The 24,816-nt window shown below is 36.5% G+C and overlaps 1 protein-coding gene across 3 annotated transcripts in view; it reads right to left on the bottom strand.

Moving 5' to 3' along the window:
- Window positions 1-23,647, bottom strand: part of sba (six-banded) — a 762,450-nt gene extending 738,803 nt beyond the window's left edge. For all 3 annotated transcript variants that reach the window (XM_073960711.1, XM_073960712.1, XM_073960713.1), the window contains exon 1: window positions 22,663-23,647. The gene's annotated coding sequence lies outside the window, so the exon portion shown is untranslated. The remainder of the gene's footprint in view (window positions 1-22,662) is intronic.
- Between the last annotated feature and the right edge of the window lie 1,169 nt (window positions 23,648-24,816).

The following is a 24,816-nucleotide window of genomic DNA, read 5'->3' as shown; positions in this document are numbered from 1 at the left end:
TGGCGTAGGTGGCCAAATAACGGAGATATAGCAATAGTCGGTAATACATCTAATTTTTCACTTTTTTTTCGAAATCGCGCTACAGGTAGCAATTTTGATCGGATCGTCACGTCGTCAAGATGTCTATTTTGATATTTTGATGATGGTCGGATAATATTCAGGGGTCGGAATGGGTAAAAACTTATGTGGTTAAAATGTCAAAGTTTTATTTCAAAGCCAATATCTCTGTTTGTTTAAGAGGTATATCAAAAGCAAAACCTGACAAGGAAAGTAGAAAATATCACCTTTAAACAGTGTAAAGTAGGTTGTCGTAGGTGGTCAAACAACAGAGATATCGAAATAGTCGGTAATGCATCCCATTTTCCGATTTTTTGTAATCACGCTACAGGTCGCAATTTAGATCGGATCCTCACGAATTTTTTGTGAGTTGATGCGGCACCCTCAGAGGAAGAGCCTGTTAAGTTTGGTGATAGTCGGATAATATTCAACGTTCAACGTTTTTTTCTTATGCGAATATCTCCGCTTCTGGTAAGAGTATTCGAAAAGGAAAGCCCGTGTAATCACGCTACAGGTTGAAATTTTGATCGGATAGTCACGAAATTTTGGGGGTAGATGGGGGCCCCACAGAGGAAGAAGCCTATTGATTTTGGTGATAGTCGGATAATATTTAGGGGTCGGAATAGGGAAAAACTCATGTGGAAACAAATTCAAAGTTTTATTCTTTGTGAATAAATCGGTCTCCTCCCTTATTTGGTAAATTCTCTCAACTTTGTTATCGTTTTTTTTTAGAATGGTCTTGTCGTCTCACCATCGTATTGACATTGTATCAACAAACCACAACACAACCACCACCGTCGTCTCACCTTCAAATTGAGACTATATATAGTTGATATATCAACAAACCACACCACAACCACATACCTAAGCTACCACTGTAGTTCGCAACAATTTTGTTCTTAGTTAACTGACCAACCAAACAACTACACTGCGTTTGGTGTCGAAAAAACGAAGTGTTTGGCTGTAGAGTTCGCAACAACAAATTTTTTCAAATTTCTTTAAATAAAGGCAACATCTAATGTCTCAACCTAGTGCTGATAGACTCAACATGTGTGTATACATGGTTTGCGTTGTTGTGTGGTGGTTGTTAGTCAATAATAACAAAAACAACAACTCGCCATTTTTTTTTCAATCTCTCCAAAAAACAGTATTTTTTTTTTTTTTTCTTTATGAAAGGTGTTCATGAAATGCAGAAATTTGAACCTTGGAACACTATTCCAGAAATGCAGTAATTATTTTTTCTGTATACATAAGAAGACAAATATTCTTCCAGTACAGTAAGACACTGACTGACATGCTTCCGTTGGCGTACTTGCTCGGGTGTTACCGTGAGATCCATACTAATCACCACACGGCGCATAAGTGACATTCTGAGCTATAAATTGGCGCGGTACCAAAAGTGGTAAAATATTACAAATATAGAAAAAGACGCGAATACCTACGCGCATACCTCTGCTTCTGTTGGACATATTATAAGGGGAGAGCTTTATAGTGAAATTAGGCCATCTGAGCAGATTTATTGCAAAATGCGTTAAGCTATCCCAATTTTAATATTTTAAATATTTATTTTAGTGATAAATACCTCTGCTTCTTTTCATTTTATCTTCTGCAAAGCATTCAATCAGTACTAAGCACATTGTCGACAGTAGCCAAAAATAAAATTATTAATTATTTTGGTTCAGTTAGCACTAAGTCACATGGTATAAAAACCTGGATTGTGAAAACTTTAGTATTTACCTAAAAGAAATATTTACCAGTAAAAAGCCTATGCATAGTGGTAGCGGTGTATGGGATCACATAGTCGGCCCCGTCCCGACTATAGTCTTTACTCACTTGTTTCTAAATTGGATATTTTTTCTATGTAGGAGCAATCTGGTCCTAGCTTAAGATTTTCTACTCTGGGGTACCCGAACTTTCGGGTCAGCCCATAAGGCAAATTTTACAGTCCCGTAATCAGCATAAAAACCAATGGAAAAAAATTCAAAAAAAGAGAGAACACAATTTCACCGTACTAGTGTTGTCCCATAATTGAATACGCAAAACGATATGCAAAAATCGACCGTAGTCATAACCGATTCTGATTTGTTTTTATACCCTCCACCATAGTATGGAGGGTCCCAGCAAAATGTTCGATGCCAAAGATGCCATTCAATCATGGGTGCAAGTGATCTGGCATGTTATCTTTTTAGCATCTCCTATGCTATTCATTTTTGGATCCAAAGCATGCCATTTACACAAATGCTTTGGCATTTAATTTCACCAACCCTTTGCAATGACATTATCATTACGACGAGAGTTTTAACAACGTTGGTTGTGACTTCGAGTCTCCGACAACATCAAACCTATTTTAAATAATTAATCTTATATATTTAGAACAAGTAAGAAAAGTCTATAGTCGGACGGAGCCGACCATGGGATACCCTATACCACTATCACTGGACAATCGCTCTCTACGAAACTTCCTTTCAATGATTGTGAAAATTTAATTATCAAATATCAGAGATGTAATGTATAATACTTATGACCAAAACCAAAAAGTTATCTAGCATGACAAAGACATTTTTGTAGCAGGAAAGGAAAATTTAGTTCACACAAACTAAAATGTAATGAAACCCACTTATGTAGTACTACTACTTCCGTTGTTTAACCGCTACGTTATTGAAATTTTTACCAATTTCACACAAACATTTCAGTCCATTTAACCCGCTAAGTATTATCTGATCTTCACGTTGGTTTGTACGCTTCTTCTTCATCATAAACTCAAACTTTGTTTAAAATTTTGCGGGTTATTATTTTGACCTACAGAGCCGCTACAAAATTGGTTAAAATTTTGTTTTTGGTCCATTTCATCCCCTGAACAATTCACGATCATCACCAAAAACTAATCATTTCTATTCTGGCCCGAACCCAACCTCCTTAAAAAATTCGTAACAATCGGTCCATAATTGTGGCCTTAAGCTTGTTTACAATTTTTAATGGACGGACACACATCGCTAAATCGCTTTATCTTGTCGAGATATGAATTTTGGCATACCAAATAAGGGGTCAAGGACGAATATTTCGTGGTGTTACATAAACTTTTGGAGAGACAAAAAGTAGCATGGGATAAAAATGTGGTTCTCTACACAGAACCCATTATATATTAGGCAGTAGGCCCGTTATCTAGCAAACACTTTATTGCAATTTACATCAGAGGAAAGGTGAGCAGTTGTTTTGTCCATATGTAGGCTACTTTGCGAAATATATATGTCCTCAAGGAACTAAAATATCAACCAAAAATAAAGTTTTTATATTTTTCATACAAAAGTAATGGTCCATTTCACCCGCTAAAGAATATCAGATCATCATTCAAAATTGTAGGCATCTTTTTCGACCTATACTCTTACCCGGTGCAAAATTTCGTGACTATTGATGTATAATTGCGACTTCTAGCGAGTTTATTATTACACTACAAACAAATAATTGGATATATGAGGCTGTAACTCTGTTATCTGATCATGCACACCAACATAATTGGCATCAATTGAAAGGTCAAGCGTTCCACTTTCAATTATATCTCACTTGTCCGGAATGTCACTTCCAGGAATTAAGATATAAGCTGTATATTAAAAATTTTCACACAAAAGTATTGGTCCATTTAACCCTCTAAATATTATCCGATCGCCATATCAAATTGCAAGCTTCTCCTTTGTGATATACTCTTACCTTATTTATAATTACGCGTTGATCGGACTATTATTGAGACCTACAGAGCCGCTAGAAACTTGGATAAATATTATGTTTTTGGTCCATTTCACCCGCTTAATATTTCACGATCATCACCAATAAGAATAGGGATCTATTCTGATCTGAACCCGACCTCCATACAAAATTTCGTGACGATCGGTCCATAATTGCGGCCTGGAGCGTGTTTACGATTTATAAAGGACAGACGGACGGACGGACACACATCTCAAAATCCCTTTATCTCGTCGAGATATGAAGATTGGTATACCACATTGGGGGTCTCCGACGAATATTTCGCGGTGTTACATGAATTTTTACCAAAACAAACTTTTCCACATTGTGGTATAGGGTATAAAAATGTGTATAAATAAAAACACAAAATTCATCTCTATGGGATCGATGGAATGGGTTCAAATGCTGATGAAAAGATCGGATCTTTCACGACTTCCTTTGCGTTGCTGAAGAAAACCTATCTATCAAACCCATTTTAAATAATTAATCTTATATATTTAGAAAAACGTGTATAAATAAAAACACAAAATCCATCTCTATTGGAATAGGTTCAAATGCTGATGAAAATACTGGATCTTCCACGACTTCCTTTGCATTGGTTCAAATGGTAATGAAAAGATCGGATCTTTTACGACATCGTTTGAACCAATGCAAAATTTCAACTTTTGCGGGGGTATATTAAGTTCGTTTTTCCTTCTGTTGTAATCACTCTACAATAATTGAACTAGAACGCTATATTTTTGCACGAGGCAGGTCATGTTCGAAGATGGGCTGTATTTGCCCACGTTTTGGTATAGCCCGGAATTTCGGTATTATAGTGTTTCAGCTACAATTTTCAACCAAACTAGCTAGTAATTTGACATTTAAGGTTCTTAGTGGTTACAACACCTCTTCACCAAAAATTTTTAACATAGGTCCATGTTTTGATATAGTTCCCATATAACGGTACCTCCCGATTTTCGGAATTTTGAGGATTTTAGATAAATTGTTTAACCGAACTAGCTGTAATTTGACATTTGAGGTTCTTAGTGGTCACGAAACCTTTTCAATACAAATCGTCCACATAGGTCCATGTTTTGGTATAGCCCGCATATAACGGTACCTCCCGATTTTCGGTATTTTGAGAGTCTTAGCTACATTGTTTGACGGTAATTTCACAATTTAGGTTGCCTGCAGTTACGTAACTGTTCCTCCAAAAATTTTCAAGATAAGTCCACACTTTGATATAGACTCCATATAACGGTACCTCCCGATTTTCGGTATTTTGAGGATTTTTGCTAACATTTTTAAGCTATCTAGCTGTAATTTGACATTTGAAGTTCTTAGTGGTCACAACACTTCTCCACCGAAAATTGTAAATATAGGTCCGTGTTTTTATATAGTCCCCATATAACAGTATCTCCCGATTTTCGGTATTTTGAGGATTTTTGCTAAAATTTTTAAACTATCTAGCTGTAGTTTGACATTTGAGGTTCTCAGTGGTCACAACACTTCTCCACCGAAAATTGTAAACATAGATCCATGTTTTCATGTAGTCCCTATCTAACGGTACCTCCAGATTTTCGGTATTTTTAACCGAACTAGTTGTAATTTGACATTTGAGGTTCTCAGTGGACACGAAACTTCTTCACTAAAAATCGTCAACATAGATCCATGTTTTGGTATAGCGCCCATATGACGGTACTTCCGATTTTTGGTATTTGAGGGTCTTAGCACCATTGTTTGACGTTCCCTTTCAAGATAGGTCCACACTATAATATAGACTCCATATAACGGTACCTCCCGATTTTCGGTATTTTGAGGATTTTAGCTAACATTTTTAAGCTATCTAGCTGTAATTTGACATTTGAAGTTCTTAGTGGTCTCAACACTTCTCCACCGGAAATCGTAAACATAGGTCAATGTTTTAATATAGTCCCCATATAACGCTACTTTGAGGGACTTAGCTACATTATTTTACGAAACTACCCGTAATTTGACATTTGACGTTCCCTGCAACTACATAACTTTTGATCCAAAACTTGTCAAGATAGGACCACACTTTCAGATAGCCCCCATATTAAGGTACCACCTGATTAAATACATTTTTATACACTCCACCATAATATAAATGGTATAATTATAGTTGTCATTCCGTTTGTAATACATCGTAATATTCATCGGATACCCTATAAACTTGATCAGGGTAAAATTCCAAGTCGACGGACATGGTTCGTCTCTTTAAATCAAGATATAGCTCGCAATTTTTAAGATATAGCTTTGTAATTTGGTATAGAAGTTTATATTACTCCTGAGATGTTCGGTATTGCAAATGGGCTATATCGGTCCACGTTTTGATATAGTCCCTATAGAACGGCACTACCCGATTTTCCATATTTTGAAGTTTTTAACACCGAAATCGCTGAAATTTGGTACAAAGTCTTCGTTAGGGGTATACAACTTACCCACCCAGAAATTTTTCTGTGTAGGTCTACATCTTCATATAGCACCCATAGAACGGTAAATGCAGATCGGTATTTTGAAATTTGTGGCCACAACAATCTATTGAAATTGCTGAAATTTGATATTTAGTCTTTTTTGGAAGTACTCGTATTCAACTTTCCCCTCTGAAATCGTCGGTATAGGTTCACGCCTTCATATAGCCCTCATATAACGGTACCTTCAGATGTTTGGTATTTTGAAGGTCGTGACCTCAATATTACTCCAAAATGGCTGTAATTTGGTATTTAGTCTTCATTTGGAGTATGAAACTTTACCCCAGAATTTTGTTGGTATAGGTCCACGCATTCATATAGCCCTCATAGAACGGTACCTCCTGATTTTTGGTATTTTAAAGGTTGAGGCCTCAATATTCCTCCGAAATGGCTAGAAATTGGTACTTAGTCTTCGTTGGGAGTATACAACTTTCCCCATGAAATTTTTTGGTATAGGTCCACGTCGTCATATAGCCCCCATAGAACGGTACCTCACTATTTTCGGTATTTTGAAGGTTGTGGCCACAAAAATCCGTCAAAATGGCTGAAATTTGGTATTTAGTATTCGTTGGAGATATTCAAATTTCCCCTTTAAATTCGTCGTTATAGGTCCACGCCTACATATAGCCCTCATAGAACGGTACCTCTCGATTTTCGGTATTTTGAAGGTTGTGGCTACAATAATCCGTTAAAATGGCTGAAATTTAGTATTTAGTCTTCTTTGCGTCGAGAAACTTTCCGCCAGAAATTTTTAGGACCTGCTCTCGAATCGCTTTGGGTTTTGTTGTAACATCTTGTATTCACTGTCCCCTATACGAAGGTACAAGTTTCCTCAGGGGCAAGTCCATACTTCCTGAGAAAATAGCCTGAAAGTTGAAAAACAAACCCTATGACACAATGTTTATGGCTGGAAGCGCAAGATAATTCTTGAACGGATATGCCGATTCCGGCAAAAATTTGGCCTTCGTGATATTGTTTCCAAACTTAGTTTTAGTCCGTAGATAAGCCATATCGGTCCACTACTTCAGGTACCTACCCCACAAAAGACCAAACGATAACTCTTGAAGGAGTGACCGATTTGGTCCATACTTTACACATTCTCATAATATCTACCAGATATAGATCAGGTTCGAATATGGACTATATTTGTCCACTCCATCCGGTACCTCCCCCACAAAATTTTGGATAAGTTCACTTTAAGACCTGCTATTGAATCACTTTGATTTTTGTTGAAGCAACTTACATTCGCTGCCTCAATTACGATGGTAAAAGTTGTTTCAGGGGCATGTCCATACTTCTTGAGAAAACAGCCCGAAACCCTCTATGCACCCCCATGGTCTATGTCGGTCTATTCCTTTAAGTACCTTTTCCGCAAAATTTTTGAACTTTAATCGTAATCAACATTTTTTTCGGTTCATACGACCAAAATTTTGAAACCCCCTAAATACATAAGTTTTTTGTGAAAAAAGTGTTTCAATTTGCACAGGCTGAGGGTATATCTCCATAGGCAAAGCCGACTGATACATTTTTACTTGTTTTTATACCCTCCACCAAAGGATCGGGGTATATTAAGTTTGTCATTCCGTTTGTAACTACTCTAAATAATCATTGTAGACCCCACAAACTATATATTTTTGATCAGCGTGCAATTCAACATCGATATAGCCATATCCGTCCGTCTGTCCGTATGTGGAAATCACTCTAGCGTCGCGAACCGGTTGAATTAGAATTGATGAAATTTTGGTAAAATCTATTATATGTACGTAGAACTTTTGGTATTGAAAGCGGGCTATGTAGGTCCACGCTTTCGTATAGCTCCCATACAAAATGACGCGTGAAGCGTCGTCGTTTTAAGGAATTTTTAAGATATTTGTCCCATTTTACAGCCGAATCGGTTGTAATTTCGTATTTTGTGTCTCCAGACGCTAAAAAACATTTCTACCAAATTTGGTTTATATAGGTCCACGTTTTGGTATTACCCCCATATAACGCCCCAAATAAAGTACGCGTCCCTTTAATATATTTTGAATGTATTAATCCCATTTGACCACAGAATCGGTTGTAACTTTGTATTTTGTGTTTCCAGAGGCTAAGAAACATTTCTACCATAACATGTTTATATAGGTCCACGTTTTGATATAGCCCCCATAGGACGATATCTCCCGATTTTTGGCATTTTGAAGGTTTTAACGTCATTATCACACCGAAATGGCTGAAAATTGGTATTTAGTGTTCGTTGGGGTTATAAAACCTTCCCCCAGAAATTTTTAGGTATAGGTCCACGCCATCATATAGCCCCCATAGAACTGTACCTTCCGATTTTCGGTATTTTGAAGGTTGTGGTCACATTAATTCTCCTAACTGGTTGAAATTTGTGGTTGAGGGTATAAAAAGTTCAGGCCGACCGAAGTTAACGCTTTTCTTACTTGTTAATATTAATATGTATTATTATCTTTAATTGGTAATCAGCACCGACGTTGCCAGAGGTGGATACTCAACAACAACACTGTTTTATTTATAGTATGTACAAAATATAGATTTCGATTCCTATGGTAGTTAATCCTTGTTGGTTAAATCTAAATATCACAGGATTCACCCATCTAACAAGTTGACAAAAAATTTACTTCTTCTCATTCAAACAAAAACTCCGTGTTTTCGCACACAGCTAACGAACTGATCCATTACATTCTCTGTAATTCGTTTACATTTACACTTCGCCCCACATATGTCAAAAGTTGAAAAGTGTGAATGAAATGAAATTCATGAGTTTCATGTGTTTTGTTTTGACTGCAGCCAAAGTACATCAACAAATCAATTTTAAAACAAACACGACCGACACACCAAATGTGAAAGCAAGAAAAACAAGTCACTAAAAATGCCTACAGCCAGCATTCTTCTCTGCTGCCAAAGCGCATTGTCAGTATTTATTTGGTCGGTCAAAGCAACAAAAAAATCAGGCAATACAAGAATGCAGATACAGTGGTTATTTTTGGATATGCAGTGAGTACGGAGGCATTGCGGTATGGGAGAAAAAGAGAGCTCCACAAAAAATGGACTGAGATAATTTTCTTATTGGTAACCACGAGCAACAACACTTGACACATCTCAACCAAAATGTGTAATGCAATTCAAATGCATGCCATAGAATTCTAATTAGAAAATTAAGAAAAATACATTTTTCTGGGAAATTTAGTCCTATTAGATTTATAGCAAATTATGAATTACGTAATTCGTTTAAATTGTTTTGTTTGTTTGTTCTTCTGTTGCTTTCAATGTTCGTTGTATACAAACATTTATAGAAGAAGAAAAAAAAATCAATGAATGGTCGTGTGGTGGGCTCCCAATATAATATGAGATATAGGAGAGCATGAATAAGTCAGTTTACAAAAGAGAGAAGAAGAATACAATTTTGGGGAGACCGGTATTGTTGGAGCAATGTTAATGGAAACCACTACTGTTAATGGATACTCTCGGCTATGTAGAGGGCTCCAACTCAGAGAAATTTATACCATATTTTGTTTTTCTGAAATGGGTAGTAGTTCTCAGAGCCATCAAAACACAGATTGTTGTGGTTTGTTGTTGTTTCGTTAATACGACTAGGTATTCTGTTAAGTCGTCTATGGGGATTTTGTTTTGCTATTATTTTTGTGTTTGGTATTTTGTTCGTCATGTATGGGTATGCTGCTAACATTTTCTTCATTTTTCGACATGGGGTAATGTTGAGAGTACTGGAGGTACAACTTGCAGCGAGAACTTTTTTTAATACTCCGACAAAGAGAGAAAGAAATAAATATGAAAATCATACATTCTATAAACGAAAGTAGGTGAATGGAGCAATTATCATAAAAATACACAAAACACCATATTTTTCATGGTGCTACACGTTAGGAACGTAACGTGGTGTATGTAATTTCAACAAATTAACACCATGTAACAACATTATAATGAATGGCGTTTAGATAAAAATATGCATAGTTGATATTTTATTTAAGTCTGGGGAACAATGTTTCCTTTAGACTATGAAATTAAATAGAATAAACTACATACTCAAAGTATGAAATCAGATTTTCAATTAAAACTACCCTCAGCCTTATGGCTAATGATCATAATAATGGCCTCAAAATACACATACAGTTAGTCAACAAATGTATTGCAAAGACGAAAATTGTAAAAAAATCATATTGTTAGTTTATGGCAACAAATTATGTAAAAACTATTCTGTATTTTGTGCAAATCTCTTACTATTGGTCCTCAAACAATATTCTGCCCAAATATTCTCGTTCAATTAAACGATCAGGATCACTGTCCTCGTTCAAAGACGAATGAGTAACATCATAAAAACCAACGTGTGAAATTAAGTATACGCAGTTTTGTCAAAGAAAATACCGGTGTTCATTGAACGAGTTAGTGATCCGGATCGTTCAATTCAACGAGATTGCCCAACTCTACCAAATATACAATGTTTATTTGCGATTTATACGAGGGCTGCACGAAAACTATCTGACCTAGGCAACACCGCGTGTTGCCAGGAGCCATTTGCAATTTTTTTGGAAATTTTGACAGTTTTTAGCCTAAACGTACTCAGGACAGTTTGTCATACGACCAGGTGTTGTGTTGTTTACAGTGACTTGAAAAAATCACATTGCAAAAAAAAATGCAATTTACTTGTCCGATCATTTTTCACAACTTTCGACGTGGATAATCACGGCAAGAGTGCATCGATCTAATTAAATCATTGTATGTCGATAAAGGGCCATCCTATATAACTGAAAAACTGATTTAATGAATTCAATCGTGGCCGACACTCGGCCAAAAACGAAGTTCGCAAAACTGGACAATCGCTCAGAAATTGTGAATAATAATGATCGCGGTGCTTCAAACGCCGTTTATAAGATCGTCACAGACGATGAATCTTTGATCTCTTCTTAGGAACCCGACACAAAACAGGAATCGACCGTTGAGGTCTTCAAAAGCGAGCCAAATCCAACGAAAGTTGTTCATATTAGAAACACTTCGTAGAAAATGGTCACCTGCTTCCCGACAAAAATATGGACTAGGATAGCTTTTCGTTCGAGAGTTGCCATGCGCTCCAGCCACTAAATATGGTGCCATATGGATTTTATTACACTTTTCGGGCTGTTTTCTCAGGAAGTATGGACTTGCCCCTGATAAAGATTTTACCGCCGTAATGGAGACAGCGAATGCAAGTTGCTTCAACAAAAATTAAAGTGATTCGAGAGCAGGTATTACAGTGAATTTATCCAAATTTTTGTGTGGGAGGTACCCGAAGGAGTGGACAAATGCAGTCCATATTCGGACGTGATCTATATCTGGTAGATATATTACGATGTGTAACGTATGGACCAAATCGGTCACTCCCTTCATGAGTAATTGTGAGCACAATTTTTCGAAACATTTTTGAACTTTTGTGGGGAGGTACCTGAAGGAGTGGTCCGATATGGCTTATCTTTGAACTTAAACTATATTTTCAAAAAAATATTACGAAAAAACGAAGCGATTCAAGAACAGGTCCTAAACTGAGCTTCTCCGAAATTTTGTGTGGGAGGTACCCGAAGGAGTGCACTATAGGTCAAACGGGCCATTTTATTGGCCAAAAGTCTTAAAGCTAAAACAAGTATTTGGTTTATGTTAATATAGCGTTTTTAGATTCAGGGAGAAAAATGGAACAACGTGGGCCAAAAAATTAACCCTTTATGGACCAAATACACAACTGGTACCTTAACCCTTTGGGGACCAAAAACTGGAAGGTCTGTTATTTGTCTATAGAATTGAAGGCATCGACGTCCGATAAGTTCAGAAGCCTTTTTGTTGTGTCTCGTTTTAGTTTTAATGTGAATATGCCTTAAAATTATTACCTTGAAAATCCCACAATATGATGTGACATATTTTGACTATAACTGTATATATTTATAAAAGATTTGTAAATAATTTGACTTTAGAACACAGCAGAATGCTGTAGACTCCAATTTGGCTAACATTATTTGGTAAGAGGTTTAACCCTGACTTCAAAAAAATCAATATTATGGAAAATATGGTAACCTAAAAAAAGTTGTATAATTCTTGTCGAGCAAATTTACGCAAAATCACATAAAATTTTCTGCATTCGGCACGAGTTAATGAACCAATTTCAATTTTCACTTTCATTGCCGAACGTTGCCGAGACTTTAAAAGCGTACATAACCTCAAAATGTTCTACTTTCTTCGAAAATTCAAAGTTAACACCCATTTAATAACTATTTGTACACATAAATGATGATAGGAGGGCATTTTTGATAAATCGATATCGAATACTTTCTAATCAAATCGTTATTTGTGCTAATATTGTGATTTTGTTTCATCCTGAACGTATAAAAGTAAACATATTTCGTTAACAAATTTTTAAAGATATTTGGATAATACATATTTGGCAGCCTGCCATGTAACGGTATAATTTCTCATACAAAAACAAAATTTATTTTTATACCCTCCACCATAGTATGGAGGGTATATTAAGTTTGTTTTTCCGTTTGTAACGCATTGAAATACTAATTTGCGACCCTATAAAGTATATATATTCTTGATCAGGGTAAAATTCTAAGTCGATCTGAGCACGTCCGTCCGTCCGTCCGTCCGTCCGTCCGTCCGTCCGTCCGTCTGTGGTAATCACTCTAGCATCCACAAAAATGGAGATAGGACGCTGAAATTTTGGGAAAATGCGTCTTTTGTTTGCAGGCAGGTCAAGTTCGATGATGGGCTATATCGGTCCACGTTTTGGTATAGCCCCCATATAACGGTACCCCCCGATTTACGGTATTTTGACGTTTTTAGCTACATTTTCAGACCGATTTGGCTATAATTTGACATTTAGGGTTCTTAAGTGTCAATAAACATATATAACAAAACTTGTGGACATAGGTCCACGTTTTGGTATAGCCCCCATATAACGGTACCCCCCGATTTGCGGTATTTTGACGTTTTTAGCTAAATTTTTAGACCGATTTAGCTATAATTTGACATTTTGGGTTCTTAAGTATCAATAAACCTATACAACAAAAGTTGTGGACATAGGTCCACGTTTTGGTATAGCCCCCATATAACGGTACCCCCCGATATACGGTATTTTGACGTTTTTAGCTACATTATCAGACCGATGTAGCTATAATTTGACATTTAGGGTTCTTAAGTGTTAATAAACTTATACATTAGAAGTTGTGGACATAGGTCCAAGTTTTGGTATAGACCCCATATAACGGTACCCCCCGATTTGCGGTATTTTGACGTTTTTAGCTACATTTTCAGACCGATGTAGCTATAATTTGACATTTAGGGTTCTTAAATGTCAATAAACTTATATAACAAAAGTTGTGGACATAGGTCCACGTTTTGGTATAGCCCCCATATAACGGTACCCCCGATTTGCGGTATTTTGACGTTTTTAGCTACATTTTCAGACATAGGTCCAAGTTTTGGTATAGACCCCATATAACGGTACCCCCCGATTTGCGGTATTTTGACGTTTTTAGCTACATTTTCAGACCGATGTAGCTATAATTTGACATTTAGGGTTCTTAAATGTCAATAAACTTATATAACAAAAGTTGTGGACATAGGTCCACGTTTTGGTATAGCCCCCATATAACGGTACCCCCGATTTGCGGTATTTTGACGTTTTTAGCTACATTTTCAGACATAGGTCCACGTTTTGGTATAGACCCCATATAACGGTACCCCCCGATTTGCGGTATTTTGACGTTTTTAGCTACATTTTCAGACCGATGTAGCTATAATTTGACATTTAGGGTTCTTAAATGTCAATAAACTTATATAACAAAAGTTGTGGACATAGGTCCACGTTTTGGTATAGCCCCCATATAACGGTACCCCCCGATTTGCGGTATTTTGACGTTTTTAGCTACATTTTCAGACCGATGTAGCTATAATTTGACATTTAGGGTTCTTAAATGTCAATAAACTTATATAACAAAAGTTTTGGACATAGGTCCACGTTTTGGTATAGCCCCCATATAACGGTACCCCCCGATTTGCGGTATTTTGACGTTTTTAGCTACATTTTCAGACCGATGTAGCTATAATTTGACATTTAGGGTTCTTAAATGTCAATAAACTTATATAACAAAAGTTGTGGACATAGGTCCACGTTTTGGTATAGCCCCCATATAACGGTACCCCCCGATTTACGGTATTTTGACGGTTTTAGCTACATTTTCAGACCGACTTAGCTAAATTTTAACATTTAGGGTTCTTAAGTGTCGTTAAACTTATTTAACAAAACTTGTGGACATTGGTCCACGTTTTGGTATAGCCCCCATATTACGGTACCCCCCCGATTTGCGGTATTTTAACGTTTGTAGCTACATTTTCAGACCGATTTAGCTATAATTTGACATTTAGGGTTCTTAAGTGTCAATAAACTTATATAACAAAATTTGTGGACATAGGTCCACGTTTTGGTATAGCCCCCATATAACGGTAGCCCCCGATTTATGGTATTTTGACGTTTTTAGCTACATTTTCAGACCGATTTAGCTCTAAATAGACATTTTGGGCTCTTAAGCGTCACTAAACTTATATAACAAAAGTTGTGGACATAGGCCCATGTTTTGGTATAGCCCCCATATAACGGTACCCCCGATTTACGGTATATTGACGTTTTTAGCTACATTTTCAGACCGATTTATCTATAATGTGACATTTTGGGTTCTTAAGTATCAATAAACGTATATAACAAAAGTTGTGGACATAGGTCCACGTTTTGGTATAGCCCCCATATAACGGTACCCCCCCCCCCCCCCCCCCCCCCCGATTTGCGGTATTGTGACGTTTTTAGCTACATTTTCAGACCGATGTAGCTATAATTTGACATTTAGGGTTCTTAAGTGTTAATAATCTTATACATTAGAAGTTGTGGACATAGGTCCACGTTTTGGTATAGACCCCATATAACGGTACCCCCCGATTTGCAGTATTTTGACGTTTTTAGCTACATTTTCAGACCGATGTAGCTATAATGTGACATTTAGGGTTCTTAAATGTCAATAAACTTATATAACAAATGTTGTGGACATAGGTCCACGTTTTGGTATAGCCCCCATATAACGGTACCCCCCGATTTGCGGTATTTTGACGTTTTTAGCTACATTTTCAGACCGATGTAGCTATAATTTGACATTTAGGGTTCTTAAATGTCAATAAACTTATATAACAAAAGTTGTGGACATAGGTCCACGTTTTGGTATAGCCCCCATATAACGGTACCCCCCCGATTTGCGGTATTTTGACGTTTTTAGCTACATTTTCAGACCGATGTAGCTATAATTTGACATTTAGGGTTCTTAAGTGTTAATAATCTTATACATTAGAAGTTGTGGACATAGGTCCACGTTTTGGTATAGACCCCATATAACGGTACCCCCCGATTTGCGGTATTTTGACGTTTTTAGCTACATTTTCAGACCGATGTAGCTATAATTTGACATTTAGGGTTCTTAAATGTCAATAAACTTATATAACAAAAGTTGTGGACATAGGTCCACGTTTTGGTATAGCTCCCATATAACGGTACCCCCCGATTTGCGGTATTTTGACGTTTTTAGCTACATTTTCAGACCGATGTAGCTATAATTTGACATTTAGGGTTCTTAAATGTCAATAAACTTATATAACAAAAGTTGTGGACATAGGTCCACGTTTTGGTATAGACCCCATATAACGGTACCCCCCGATTTGCGGTATTTTGACGTTTTTAGCTACATTTTCAGACCGATGTAGCTATAATTTGACATTTAGGGTTCTTAAATGTCAATAAACTTATATAACAAAAGTTGTGGACATAGGTCCACGTTTTGGTATAGCTCCCATATAACGGTACCCCCCGATTTGCGGTATTTTGACGTTTTTAGCTACATTTTCAGACCGATGTAGCTATAATTTGACATTTAGGGTTCTTAAATGTCAATAAACTTATATAACAAAAGTTGTGGACATAGGTCCACGTTTTGGTATAGACCCCATATAACGGTACCCCCCGATTTGCGGTATTTTGACGTTTTTAGCTACATTTTCAGACCGATGTAGCTATAATTTGACATTTAGGGTTCTTAAATGTCAATAAACTTATATAACAAAAGTTGTGGACATAGGTCCACGTTTTGGTATAGCCCCCATATAACGGTACCCCCCGATTTGCGGTATTTTGACGTTTTTAGCTACATTTTCAGACCGATGTAGCTATAATTTGACATTTAGGGTTCTTAAATGTCAATAAACGTATATAAAAAAAGTTGTGGACATAGGTCCACGTTTTGGTATAGACCCCATATAACGGTACCCCCCGATTTGCGGTATTTTGACGTTTTTAGCTACATTTTCAGACCGATGTAGCTATAATTTGACATTTAGGGTTCTTAAATGTCAATAAACTTATATAACAAAAGTTGTGGACATAGGTCCACGTTTTGGTATAGCCCCCATATAACGGTACCCCCCGATTTGCGGTATTTTGACGTTTTTAGCCACTTTTTCAGACCGATGTAGCTATAATTTGACATTTAGGGTTCTTAAATGTCAATAAACTTATATAACAAAAGTTGTGGACATAGATCCACGTTTTGGTATAGCCCCCATATAACGGTACCCCCCGATTTACGGTATTTTGACGGTTTTAGCTACATTTTCAGACCGACTTAGCTAAATTTTAACATTTAGGGTTTTTAAGTGTCATTAAACTTATTTAACAAAACTTGTGGACATAGGTCCACGTTTTGGTATAGCCCCCATATAACGGTACCCCCCCGATTTGCGGTATTTTAACGTTTGTAGCTACATTTTCAGACCGATTTAGCTATAATTTGACATTTAGGGTTCTTAAGTGTCAATAAACTTATATAACAAAACTTGTGGACATAGGTCCACGTTTTGGTATAGCCCCCATATAACGGTAGCCCCCGATTTATGGTATTTTGACGTTTTTAGCTACATTTTCAGACCGATGTAGCTATAATTTGACATTTAGGGTTCTTAAATGTCAATAAACTTATATAACAAAAGTTGTGGACATAGGTCCACGTTTTGGTATAGCTCCCATATAACGGTGCCCCCCGATTTGCGGTATTTTGACGTTTTTAGCTACATTTTCAGACCGATGTAGCTATAATTTGACATTTAGGGTTCTTAAATGTCAATAAACTTATATAACAAAAGTTGTGGACATAGGTCCACGTTTTGGTATAGACCCCATATAACGGTACCCCCCGATTTGCGGTATTTTGACGTTTTTAGCTACATTTTCAGACCGATGTAGCTATAATTTGACATTTAGGGTTCTTAAATGTCAATAAACTTATATAACAAAAGTTGTGGACATAGGTCCACGTTTTGGTATAGCTCCCATATAACGGTACCCCCCGATTTGCGGTATTTTGACGTTTTTAGCTACATTTTCAGACCGATGTAGCTATAATTTGACATTTAGGGTTCTTAAATGTCAATAAACTTATATAACAAAAGTTGTGGACATAGGTCCACGTTTTGGTATAGACCCCATATAACGGTACCCCCCGATTTGCGGTATTTTGACGTTTTTAGCTACATTTTCAGACCGATGTAGCTATAATTTGACATTTAGGGTTCTTAAATGTCAATAAACTTATATAACAAAAGTTGTGGACATAGGTCCACGTTTTGGTATAGCCCCCATATAACGGTACCCCCCGATTTGCGGTATTTTGACGTTTTTAGCTACATTTTCAGACCGATGTAGCTATAATTTGACATTTAGGGTTCTTAAATGTCAATAAACTTATATAACAAAAGTTGTGGACATAGGTCCACGTTTTGGTATAGACCCCATATAACGGTACCCCCCGATTTGCGGTATTTTGACGTTTTTAGCTACATTTTCAGACCGATGTAGCTATAATTTGACATTTAGGGTTCTTAAATGTCAATAAACTTATATAACAAAAGTTGTGGACATAGGTCCACGTTTTGGTATAGCCCCCATATAACGGTACCCCCCGATTTGCGGTATTTTGACGTTTTTAGCCACTTTTTCAGACCGATGTAGCTATAATTTGACATTTAGGGTTCTTAAATGTCAATAAACTTATATAACAAAAGTTGTGGACATAGATCCACGTTTTGGTATAGCCCCCATATAACGGTACCCCCCGATTTACGGTATTTTGACGGTTTTAGCTACATTTTCAGACCGACTTAGCTAAATTTTAACATTTAGGGTTTTTAAGTGTCATTAAACTTATTTAACAAAACTTGTGGACATAGGTCCACGTTTTGGTATAGCCCCCATATAACGGTACCCCCCCGATTTGCGGTATTTTAACGTTTGTAGCTACATTTTCAGACCGATTTAGCTATAATTTGACATTTAGGGTTCTTAAGTGTCAATAAACTTATATAACAAAATTTGTGGACATAGGTCCACGTTTTGGTATAGCCCCCATATAACGGTAGCCCCCGATTTATGGTATTTTGACGTTTTTAGCTACATTTTCAGACCGATTTAGCTCTAAATAGACATTTTGGGCTCTTAAGCGTCACTAAACTTATATAACAAAAGTTGTGGACATAGGCCCATGTTTTGGTATACCCCCCATATAACGGTACCCCCGATTTACGGTATATTGACGTTTTTAGCTACATTTTCAGACCGATTTATCTATAATGTGACATTTAAGGTTATTAAGTGTCAATAAACTTATATAACAAAAGTTGTGGACATAGGTCCACGTTTTGGTATAGCCCCCATATAACGGTACCCCCGATTTACGGTATTTTGACGTTTTTAGGTACATTTTCAGACCGATATAGCTATAATTTGACATTTAGGGTTCTTAAGTGTAACTAAACTTATATAACAAAAGTTGTGGACCTAGGTCCACGTTTTGGTATAGCCCCCATATAACGGTACCCCCGATTTACGGCATTTTGACGTTTTTATCTACATTTTCAGACCGATTTAGCTATCAATTGGCATTTAGGGTTCTTAAATGTCAATAAACTTATATAACTAGTGGACATAGGTCCATGTTTTGGAATAGCCCGCATATAACGTTACCGCCCGATTTCAGGTATTTTGAGAATTTTACCAACAAGTTTTAACCGAATTATCTGTAATTTGAACATTTGACATTTGAAATTCTTAGTGGTCACCACACCACTCCACCAAAAATTGTCAAGACTCGGCGATAAACAGTAGGTCCCATATCATTGTGCTAATATGAATCGGGGTGCACTCATTGATATGAGAGAAGTCTCCCTTGTCCCGTATGGGATGTTTGTGGAACAACTGTAATTTGACATTTGAAGGTTGTTGTGGTCACCACACTTCTGCATCAACAATTTTCAACATAGCCCCAATATAACGATACTTCCCGATTTTCAGTACTTTGAGGATTTTACTTAAAATGTTTAACCGAACGTAGGTCCATGTTTTTGAATAGCCTCAAAACAAACCTCCCGATTTTCCGTACCTTAGCTTTATTTTTTGGACGAACTTTCTGTAATTTGAAATTTAAAAGTCAACAAAAATTGTTCATTTAAGTTCATATTTTCGTATAGCCCAGATACCTCCGAACTAGCTGTTAATGACATTTGAAGTTCCCACGTTATGTACCGATTTTCGATATTTTGAGGATTCTAGCTAAAATTTTTAACCGAATTAGGAGTTATTTGACATTAAAGGCTCCCATCAAAAACTGTCAACATAGGCCCATGTTTTATTATAACCCCTATATAACAGTACCTCCCAATTTCTAGCCCACCAAAAATTGTCAACAGTTAGATATAGGCACCATAAAAAAGGGCCTCTCGAATGAAGCATTTTATGTACATTATCTGACATTTTAACGTACTCACTTAAAGTTGGGGACAGGAATGAATATTTTATGGTGGAGGGTATGAAAAGTTCGGCCCGGCCGAACTTAATGCTTTTTTACTTGTTATTATATTTAAAGTGTTTCTTACAAGAAAGTGACACAAAATAAGTGAAAATACTAAGTACGAAATCTGACTTTTGGCCAGTAAAATGGGCTGTTTGACCTATAGTGGTGTGGACCGATTGAGTCCATATTGGAACCTTATCGAAGTCTAGTAGAAATTTCACGATGTGCAAAGTATGGACCAAATCGGTTACTCCCTTCAAGAGTAATCGGGCGCACAAATTTTCCGAACATTTTCAAACTTTTGTGGGGAGGTACCGGGAGGAGTGGACCGATATAACCCATCTTCGTACTTAAACTAAGTTTGACGAAATATTGCGAAAGCCAAATTTTGGACCGAATCGGTTGTTCCGTTCGAGAGTGCGCTCCAGCCAGCCAGACAGACAGACGGACGGACATTGCTCAATCGACTACAAATTGTCTGAAACACATTTCGCCCAAACATACTTGGGGTCTAAAACCATTATTTCGATGAGGCACATTTTGCCCGTATGAAAGTGTATATACCCTCGTAAAGTAAAAAAGCGTTAAGTTCGGCCGGGTCGAACTGTTTATACTCTCCACCATAAAATATTCTGAACTAAAACAGAATAATTATATTCTTTCCTCTCCACAATTTTAGGCGGAGATATTTTGTGACCACTGATACCTAAATAAGTTAAAAAAGCATAAAATATGTATTCAATCGGTAGGGAGCCTTATATAGGGCAGAATCAAAGTGAAAATCGGGAGGTACCGTTATATAGGCGGCTATACCTAAACATGGATCTATGTTGACGGATTTTAGTGGAGATATTTTGTGACCACTGGAAACCCCAAACGTGAAATTACAGGAAGTTCGGTCAAAAATGTAGTTAAAATCCACAAAATATCGAAAATCGTGAGGTACCGTTATATGGGGGCTATACCTAAACATGGACCTATGTATGTTGACAGTTTTTGGTGGAGATGTTTTGTGATTACTAGGAACCTCAATTGTCAAATTACTGGTAGTTCGATCAAACATTTTAGCTAAAATCCTCAAAATACCGAAAATCGGGAGGTACCGCTACATGGGGGCTATACCAAAACATGGACCTATGTCGACGGTTTTTGGTGGAGATGTTTTGTGACCACTGGGAACCCCACACTTGAAATAACAAATAGTTCGGTCAAAAATGTAGTTAAATTCCACAAAATACCGAAAATTGGGAGGTACCGCTATATGGGGGCTATACCAAAACATGGACCTATGTCGACGGTTTTTATTGGATATACTTTGTGACCACTGGGAACCCCAAACCTGAAATTACAGATAGTTCGGTCAAAAAATGTACTTAAAATCCACAAAATACAGAAAATCGGGAGGTACCGTTATATATGGGCTATACATACCTAAACATGGACCTATGTTGACAGTTTTTGGTGGAGATATTTGGTGATAACTTGGAACCTCAACTGTCAAATTGCAGGTAGTTTGATCGACAATTGTACCTAATATCCTCAAAATACCGATAATCGGGAGGTACCGTTATATGGGGGCTATACCTAAACATGGACCTATGTTGACAGTTTTTGGTGGAGATATTTTGTGATAACTAGGAACCTCAACTGTCAAATTGCAGGTAGTTCGGTCAAAAATTGTACCTAATATCCTCAAAATACCGATAATCGGGAGGTACCGTTATATGGGGGCTATACTAAAACATGGACCTATGTTGACGGTTTTTGGTGGAAATGTTTTGTGACCACTAGGAACCCCACACTTGAAATAACAAGTAGTTCTGTCAAAAAATGTCAAATAGCGAAAATCGGGAGGTACGGTTATATGGGGGCTATACCAAAAAGTGTTCTGATATAGCCCATCTTCGAATCTGACCCGCCTATGAAAAAAAGACACTCGGGTGCAAAAATATAGCGCTCTAGCTCAATTATTGCGAACGCTAGAGTGATTACAGGAGTGGACCAATATAACCCATCTTCGAACTTAAATTAAGTTTTGACAAAATATTACGAAAACCAAATTTTGGATCGAATCGGTCGTGCGCTCCAGACAGCCAGACAGACGGACGGACATGGCTACATCAACCCTAAACTGTCTGAAACGGATTTCGTCTAAACAAACTTGGGGTCTAAAACCATTATTTCGATAAGTGACCATAATCCCTTAAACATAAAATGTATAGGTACTTCTAGAATGTATAGAGTAATATTTTTCATTCATGGAAAAATTCATGAAAACTGGTTGTGCAACTAGGGGCAACACCTTGAGGCAACTGTCCTTCCTAGATAAGTAAGATATCTAAATAGTGTTCACAGAGTAGTACTACTTCATTTACGAAATTTATTTCAGGGCGACGGAGGTTTAAATTTACGGCGGGATTTTAGTATAAGTTGGAACAAATATTACAATAAATCATACGAATCATACCAACCTTTCTTTTTATGTTAAAGTTATTTCAATCGGATTAGGATTAACTGTGATCTGTGTTATGTGATCGTTAATAATTCCACATTTTTGAAAATTTACGAATTATTTTATTATGATTTTTTTAATTGATAGAAATATAATAAGGATTATTAAGATATTTATTGTGAATATTTATTTTTTTTATTTTTGTTTAATAGACATTATTTTTCCACTTTTATTAATATTATTCACAATAATAATATTATTTTTCTATAATTTAAAATTATTTTTTTTTCACTAATATTTTTTTTTATTTATTTTTGACATTTATTTCCATCAAAATTGTACACTCAATTAAATGTATTCCACTTTGATTTTTTGCTATTTCTTTCTATGATGACCTTTATTATTTATTTACTTGTTTTGTTGTTTTTTATTTATTTTCGACTATTGATTTTATTTTGTTTGGTGAGTTGAATTCAAATTCTCCACTTGATTTAATTTGTTCTCGTATTTAATTATTCATCTACACCTGTTTTCTTTTGGCATTGCATATCAGACAGCCAGCCAAACATCCATCCATTCTTCTGTTTATCGATTTTTATATTCAATCTCAATAATAATTTTGCATTTTTAAAGTACAACAGCACTCATATATGGAGCATTTTTGTTCATTGAAGATACACTCTCTGAATTTATGGATGACGTACTACTAGTACGTTTAACTGTCATCCATCCTCTCGCCCCATTCCATTCAGAAGACAAAAACAAACGGGCCAGCAGCTGATTTTATTTGGCGATTTGTTGATGTTGTTATTATTTAGTATTTGCAACACATTACTCAGGCCCCAAATCGCTGGTAATACGTTTTCTCATGGTTCTCTCAAACTACACTTGGTTTCATTATTTGCTCTCGCTCTTTTTCGTTGGCCCCACAATTGGGGAGAAAACGAAAACAAAAACACAACAATACTCCAAAATACGAACGGCACGACTAAACACGTTACACTGTGTGACACTTGTAAAATTTGTTTTGAATGATTATAGTGGGGTTATTGTTGTTGTTATTATTTCTGCTGCTGCTGTTGCCTGCTGGCGATGATGTGAATGTTCTAATGAAACAATTTAATGGGGGCCTCCTCTTAGAGGTTGACGACGTTCACTATTTTGTTGGGTGACGGCGACAGCGACGTTGCCGTTGTTGTTGTTATTATATAGTAGAAGATGACGTTGATTTTTGTTGTTGTTTGAGGCCATTGACGATGTTTTTGATAAATGACCTCAATACGCACTTAAATAAACACACGATTTTTTTGTTTGCCTTTTTTGCTGCTTCTTTTTATTATTCTTTATATTTTTCTCTGCACTTTATGTAAATTTTTGATCATTAAATCGATTTTGGTTATTTCTGAGCCCATTTTATATTCAATTATTACTAATTACACGTACACGAAGTGGCTCACACACACACTCTTAAAACTAGCAGAACACACGACACCTTTTCATTTTAAAAATTAATTAGATTTTCGCACTTTTACACATTTTAATGAGGCCATAGAATGTCACCATACAACGAATGCTATGCTCGCAAAAACTATTGATGGCACACCGCGAACGCGACCGCAACCGCTAAATATCGACCGTAGAAACGTTTGTTGAAAAGACACGAAATTATTTTCTCCCTTTTTTTAGGCTTTCAATAGATAAAATGCTGTTTTTTCATTTATTGACCCATTTCTGTTGCACTTTTCAAATACCTTTGCTCTTAAATGACACTTCTCACCAAAAATTTTCTATGAAATTACATTTTTTTAAATAATTTCATTGATGGATGCAACACCATTTTCAAAGCAAAGTGGGGTGGTTGATTTTTTGATTTTTTTTTCTATGTGCTCTTTTCCTCGTATTTTTTGGATATTCCACGTTGAACTATTTCTTACTACTGCGCTTCTTTAGTGAGATAAACATTCTTATTTTTCCCCCGATTACAATAAAAAGAACAACAAGTTAAAAACACAAACACACTCACTCCACACAACACACTTTTTAAAATAGCTGCATAACATCAGCAACATTAATTGTTGTTTTTATCGAAAACGACCGTCCGCTTTTTAAAAACGCACGAACCGCATGCCAACAAACTCACTGCGAGAATGACTAAAGTGTTAAGAGAGCATGG

Source organism: Musca autumnalis, unplaced genomic scaffold (assembly GCF_047663935.1).
Source record: "Musca autumnalis isolate F117 unplaced genomic scaffold, ASM4766393v1 scaffold_1, whole genome shotgun sequence".
Classification (NCBI taxonomy): Eukaryota; Metazoa; Arthropoda; class Insecta; order Diptera; family Muscidae; genus Musca; species Musca autumnalis.
The sequence above is the reverse complement of the archived record's forward strand: the minus strand, read 5'-3'. Positions and strand labels throughout refer to the sequence as shown.